Raw genomic sequence first — 7,667 nt, forward strand, 5'->3', positions numbered from 1 at the left:
CACAGTCACGATGACTCTGAATATGGACGTTGTCCAAGGCAAAGTAAATAGCACGCACTTGGACTGGACGTTCCAGTACAAATGGTAACAGAAGAAGTTCCTTGTTGAGTACAACAGAAGTTACCTGTTGAGTAAGATGACATAGGATACCCGAAAGAGGATATTTTCAGATCATATTCAGAATCATAATGACCACACCTAGGTCTCTGTTGGCCAGAAAGTCCAGAGGTCCACACCAACCCTCTTACTCCCTTGCACACCTTATCACGACTGCCTTTGGGCAGAGGGCCCATGCGCGCATACGATCAGCTTAATCTAGAGACCAACCTATCATAATTAAAACTGCTAGAACAAATTTAAAAACTCTCTCAGCAATTTCGCTTGGTGGATATTGATACCAGGGATAATACAGACACAGAACAATATTCCAACACTCAGACAATCAAAGGCCATCACATCTGTAAGCACAAGAAAGCTTCCATACAATATTCAGCTTCTTTCACGTGATTATGCTACAAGGACGATTGTCCGGGGCTGAAGGTAAGTTATGTATCGTTAAATACCCGAAACTATTAAGGTCAATCTTACAGAGAGTGGGAACACGAGAGAAGACTGATCAATCAGATAAATACAGCTCTCTCTCTCTCTCTCTCTCTCTCTCTCTCTCTCTCTCTCTCTCTTGCTGCTAAGGTTAGCATCCGCTCATTGCTCTTAGGCTGTGCAAATTGCACTCACATCTTTTTTTTTTTTTTTTTTTTTTACGTCATTTATACTCCAGTTTTACCCTTTTAAAATTTCAGTATATTACGAGCCAATTAGGTCTAGAGCTATTACTTAAAGGTTATTGTAAAAAATTTTATTTTTAACACAAATTCAAGTAGCAGAGTCTGACAGCCATTCCGGAATACCTTCCATCCTTAATGTCAAGCGGTTTCTGGAATATACTCCAAGCAAACTCTTCTTCCTGTCTCATGTTTATTCTTTGCACACACACAAAAGAAATTTCCCTGCTAACTCGATTATCCCGACTGACTTGAATGCTTCTCAAAAATGTTTTATTTACCTGCTCAGTAATAACTTGGGAAGCAGCTGCCACTAACATTTAAATGGCGCGGGACTCCTCTGTTGAAACATACGTAATATTCGTCACCCGTTCAAAGTGTTCATATCATTATTTTTCTGACACCGCCTCCAATTTCTGTGGACACGTAGGCCTTACTCCGCCTAATATGGAATATTATCTCTCTTCTCTTCAACTTTCAGCATCTTTTAAACATTCAAGATTTATGAGGTAGACCAACAACATTTAAGTCTGTGCCAAATCTGTTTTGAATGAAAATTTGCCAATAATATTTGAGGCTTCTAAGAGATCAGATATGATAAAATAATAAATATTTATAATGAATCCTAATCAGAATGAGTCAACTGCATCAGCTCTTCCAAAAGAATAACCCTGAGGCACTGGTCAAATTCTCAGCTTCACGAAACCAGCCACATGTGGGTTAGTAGTTTTCAAACGAACACTCCTAAATTCACGTAGATATAACCAAGTTTCAGTGAAAAAAAAAAAAAAAAAAAAAAAAAAATCGTCCACTCACAATTGAAGAAAATGAAATATTCATGACATTACAAACTTCACAAATACAAAATAGTCTTCGTTAAAATGAAAAAAAAAAAATGTAAAAAAATCGAAATACCCAGACGCAGGACCCACTTATTAACGTGGACTGAAAACCTCGTCCCAATTTAGGACATCGAAATCCCCAGACGCAGTGCCCACTTATTAACGTGGACTGTACCGTCGTCTCAAAGACCCAGTTTAACTTAAAAATCAAAGTAATGAAGTCAGGGCAAGTATTCGAAAGAACACACACACACACACACAAAAAAGCAAGAAATCCTACAAACTCTCCCACACGTAACCACTGAGTCTCTGCTTACAAAGGATTTTCTTTCAGCGGTCAAACCTACAGCGAACCTGAGAAAATGTTCCTAATAAAGCGCTAAGTTGCCACAATGGGTCGGGAAGACGAACCAAAGGAACTGTTGTCACGAGAGAGAGAGAGAGAGAGAGAGAGAGAGAGAGAGAGAGAGATAATTCCTTACCCTCTGTGTGTTCCTACCAGATCTTCAGTTTCATTTCTTTTTATTTTCTCCTCTTGAAAGAGAGACCCTTGTCTATTTCCTCATTAAGAGAGAGAGAGAGAGAGAGAGAGAGAGAGAGAGAGAGAGAGAGAGAGAATTCCTTACTGCGTGCTTTCAATTGCATTTGTTTATATTTTCTCTTCTTAGAGGGAGTCTTGTCTTCTTTCTTTTTGAGAGAGAGAGAGAGAGAGAGAGGATGAGAGAGAGAGAGAGAGAGAGAGAGAGAGAGAGAGCGTTTTTCCCCGTCAAAAGCTTCTTCGCCTAATCCGGACACGGGCGATCCAGGAATGTCCATTTCCATGCAAATGAATTGAGCAGAAACCACTATTCAAGGCGTCACTGAATGGAAATACTGTCATCAAAAACAAAGGTACGTGACGCGAAACCACTATTCAAGGCGTCACTGAATGGAAATACTGTCATCAAAAACAAAGGCACGTGACGTGTCCAAATATTTTTTTTATCACAAGAATCGAAATATTCTAATAAGAATATTTATTTTCTTTCTCTCGTCAAAGGTAATATACTCGCGAGAACGAGAGGTGGAAAATCGAGTCAGTGTATACCGGCTGCTATCAAATAGACGATAACTCTAAAAGGCTGAATAGAACCAGTTGCTGAGGGGGATGTGAGGACTGAAATACGAAAGGGAATGGAAGAAATGGAAATGGTTTTAAATAACGTAGATAAATACATAAAAATAAAAATACATATCTAACGTACTATTAATATTATATATTACAATTAGTTTAACTCGATCATTCAGTCAATGTAAAAAGGATATTTTCTTAAATACATTACATTTCATCTTGTTAACTACTACTTTAAAATTCAACGACTTGGGAACTTGAAAAAATGTTTTTAAGATTCTGAAAAAAAAAAAAAATCTCAGGGCTATCACAGAAACCCAAAATCCCGGGCTAAAAGAAGGCCTGACGACTGAAGCCATAAGAGCTATACGACGACTGTCTCGCGCCACACCTACCATCAAAGGAACATGAAGGTGTGGCCGAAACATGATCTCGAAATCATAAGATAACCAAAAAATCTCTAAAATTGTCTAAGGCAACTTCCAAAGCACAAGGAAGCTTAGCAAAAAAAAACTTAAGAGGAAAAAAACGAACCACAGCATGGACCTATCCATACGGCTTGCAAATATATATATATATATATATATATATATATATATATATATATATATATATATATATATATATATATACTACTCACACACACACACACACATACACCACACATCTACTCACGACCGAAAAAGATCCGAGTCATGCAAGAGCTTGGGGAGAAGAATTACGAGAATTCCTGTTAAAATACGACCCAAGGAGTGACTGTCCAAAAAGCGCGCTTCTTTAACGGGACCGAAGATGGATCCTCCAACGTTCCACCGTTGACGATGACATGATGCGAATGTATATGGAGTGGATCCCGTCCCAAGAAAAAAACAAGGGGGGGGGGGGGGGGGGGGGGGTGGGCGTCCTCAACACCACAGGCGCAAATACACAAAAACAACAGTAAAAATGTAAATATAATGTCACTGACCCTTGTTAATACGACGCAATAATATATGTTTACAAAAAGTCTATGAGATCAAATTAATCAGAATTTGGGACGTCTTGTCTTAAGTGATTGTTTTTATTTCCATTAACCCAAGTTTTTACGAAAAACTTTTGCTTCATAAAATTATAAAAAAACAATAAACTCTTAACTGAAAATTAAGTCAAAAGGCATTTTAAGTATCGGCCACTTATCATCATCAACATTATTATTATTATTATTATTATATTATTATTATTATTATTATTTATTATTATTATTATTATTATTATTACATATAAGAGGAACGACTAATATTAATAAACACGAGGACACCGACAGGTATCAATATCATCATAAATGGAAGATAGATGAGCAATGAACATTACACAATAACTTCATTAAATATATGAAGTCTGAATTCAATGCAATCTAAATAGAAGCAGCATTAGGAGAACGAGAAATTAATGTAGAATGTTTGTACCCCTCAAGCCAGGGATATACGTCGCAAAGTCTCCCATAAAAGAGAGAGAGAGAGAGAGAGAGAGAGAGAGAGAGAGAGAGAGAAGTGAATCTTCCGGCTTATTTTTAAACATACTAATTATTCACGTTGATATAAAAGAAATACTTGAAAGGATAAGAGAGAGAGAGAGAGAGAGAGAGAGGGAAGTCTGAAACCTTCCGGCTAATTTTAAAAACACTGATTATTACCGTTAATTGTGTAAAAAAGGCTTGAAACGGATTAAAAGGAAAGGAGAGAGGACGAAGATGAAAAAGGGAAGAGAGAGGAGAGAGAGAGAGAGAGGAGAGAAGAGTTGAACCTTCCGCTAATTTTTAAAACATTAATATTTCATGTTAATATAAAAAAATCACTGCTAAATTTTTAAAAATAATAATTATTCGCGTTAATATAAAAATACATAAAAAATACTTGAAATAATTTCATAAGGGTAAGTACAATCTTCATGCATACGAACGAATGAAGTAATATGTACTATACCTCATTAGTGAAGGATTAAAGAATTTGAGAAAAACAAATGGCCACTTGCAATCAATAAATGGCTACATCCATGGGGCTGAGAACACTACTGAATCGTAGCTATTACACTGATATGGGTATATACTTTCCACTGTCTTTCTGTGCACCAGCAGACGACTTCAGAGTCGTACGAACGAACGAACATCCGGCTCAAACGTGAGCTTTCAAACATAATTGCTTTAAGGCCATTGGGTAATAGCCGCAATTACCTAAAGTGGGGGTCAGACCGCTAATGGCCGCCAGACAAATTTAGAAATGACACGGGCACTGATAAATGCCGAGATGGAAACCAGCGTGAGGTGGGTGGGATCGAATAAAGCCAGTTGCCCAGAGGAAGTGAGGACATAGTTCATCTTCGAACGGTGGCCATGCTTGAAACTCACGATGCTTTTTCCACGGCTCTAAAATATTCTTCACAGATTAAAATGTTTCTTGTCAAACTGGAAGGAAATGTTTGGGCAGCGTCACAACATATGTGGTCATGAATTCCACATACGGGTTTTTTCTCACCTGAGATTACAGCTGGCAAATTTTAATATCTGCTACTATCAAGTTTTTGACAGGTGTCATTCAGTTGCTAATAAGTTCTGTCACTTACAAATGTCATTTCCTTAATCCATCATTACTACCCTTTCGCAAATTTTCCATTTCAGAAATTTCTACTGCTCTTATATCCTTGTAAATTGGAATTGCTGCCAACATTACTGTTACTACAGACAATGCTGCCGTTGCTACATTTAATGACCTGGTTTGCATAAAGTTTTATCTGAATTTTATTATCATTTCATTACTTAGGAAATTTCTAATTTTAGTACCTCTGGCAAAACTATTACATCATGACCCATTCACTCTGAAAAAAAAAAAGAAAAAACTCATTGAATCCTTGTTCAGGTGGCAACGCCCTCGAGATCAGTATCTTGAAGTTTAAGTTGGTGCTTCGCCCGTATGACCTAATTTTTCTGTTTATAAGGGCCTTGGACAGAGCACATCATCAAAATGTGTGACAAACTCATACTTTAAAACAGCTACAGCCAGTGCATATGCGTAAGGTTTGGTTGTTCGCTGATTAAGGCTTCTTGTTCAATTTCATAAAAAAAAACTATGAAAGGGATTGTCATGGAGTTTTGTTGAGACATTTATAGCACGTCATAAATTTTATCACTTTTGTAATTGCGATTTATTATAACCCCAACAGTGACGAATCTATATCTTGTAAGTTACGGAAATAGTGTTTTGCACAATTTCCTGACTCCACATTTGCTACCTGTGATCACCATAGCAATACATGGATAAAATTTACATGTATTAGCTTGTACTTTGTGCCTGATCTTCCATTATGTCTAGATATTCATCTATACTCATTTTCTACAATTTCCTGTTGGCTAACATGATAAGCAAAAATCTCTGCTCTGATTTGCTAAAGTTACTCAGCATAAGAGTTCTCCAGAATTCTCTGTACTCTGGTTGTCAGCACTTAACTATACATAATTCTTACACATACAGAAATTTCCTTGATCTTGTTGTTATACACATTTCTACTGAAATTTAAGTCTATTTCCTTGAGTGAGACTATTTGCAAATCGCACTTACGAACAATGGAGATGGAATCAGTTCAGCTGGAGAACCACTTTAAAAACAAATAGTATGGTTAAAGTTTTGTACCAGTTAGGAGTAATGGGAGGTTATGGTACTAATTTCATCTGGTTCTATCTCGAGAACAGTTCGACCTTTGACGAAGAAAAACTTCGGTTTTACAATTCATAAAGAACACACTACAAAAGATACCAATTTCACTCAACCCTTCTCCTTTGCATTTCCAAATTTTGCTTTACTTCAAGTCACCACGAAGGAAACCAAATTCCCAAAATGACAAACATAACATAACATCAGACGAAGCCGAAATCCTCCGCCTTCATACTCATTTACTTGTATACCAACCGTCCACCATTAGCGACAAATAAAAAAATCTGTTAACCAGCTCTGTGGACAAACCTGGTCTACTTTACAAGGTTTTGAGAGCAAAAAGTCTGTGGCTGACATTCTGCTTCCTGATATTTGTCGCCTTGAACCACTTCTTGCTAATTATTCTCTTCGAAATGTTACTCAGATTGAAAACAACCTGGACAACTGAAATGGCAAAATACAGATTGACCTTTTTTTTACATTATATATATTTTTGGTTCATCTATGTTACTTTTCCCCTAGCATATTTGCTTATTTGTCAGGTTATAAAAAATTATGAAATTTTATTCGCTACGAAGAAGTTTATACGGGATGCTCTACGAGCAAGAGCCCGTGCTGACACAAGGCCAGCTTAATCTTAAACAACAACGAAGAAGTATAATGTAGCTATAATACTAATAACATGCAGAAAATGAGCGATAACATCTGCCTTCTCAAGAAATTCAGTAAAACAATTAAGTACTATCTCGTTCCAAATGAAACAAACAAATGAATAAAAAAAAAAAATATTCGGGTTCAAAAGCATTATTAGGTTTGGTCTGACGTTATATGTAGGCAGGTAAGCATTATAAACACACAAACTTCAACATAATTTGTTAAGATAACTCAAGTCTTATCTCGCATCTTCGGTTCTAGTACATCATCAATACCTTTATTATTAGATAACGATGGAAATGACGACACGCTTGGAAGTTCTCTATGACCCATTACTACACTTATACTTGAAGCCCAGGCGCGAGGAAGGCTTGATCTATGATATCTAGCTGATGGAGAACGTTTCATAAACCCTAAGGTGAACCACATTAAAAACTAACTAATTTGTCTGGAGCGTTTAATAACAACATTCGGTGTTTTCGTCCGTCTGGAGCGGGAGCGAAGAAAACATCCAAAATAATTATTGAAAAGAGAGACAAACTGGATAAACGGATAATGAACGAGGAGGACATTAACTGTGCAATTGTCAGAGCAC

The 7,667-nt window shown here is 36.8% G+C and overlaps 1 protein-coding gene across 1 annotated transcript in view; it reads right to left on the bottom strand.

Annotated features, from left to right (window-relative positions):
* The window catches only part of LOC135214027 (uncharacterized), a 322,809-nt gene that overhangs the window by 298,680 nt on the left and 16,462 nt on the right, over positions 1-7,667 (bottom strand).

The sequence above is a fragment of the Macrobrachium nipponense genome, chromosome 43 (assembly GCF_015104395.2).
Source record: "Macrobrachium nipponense isolate FS-2020 chromosome 43, ASM1510439v2, whole genome shotgun sequence".
Taxonomy (NCBI): Eukaryota; Metazoa; Arthropoda; class Malacostraca; order Decapoda; family Palaemonidae; genus Macrobrachium; species Macrobrachium nipponense.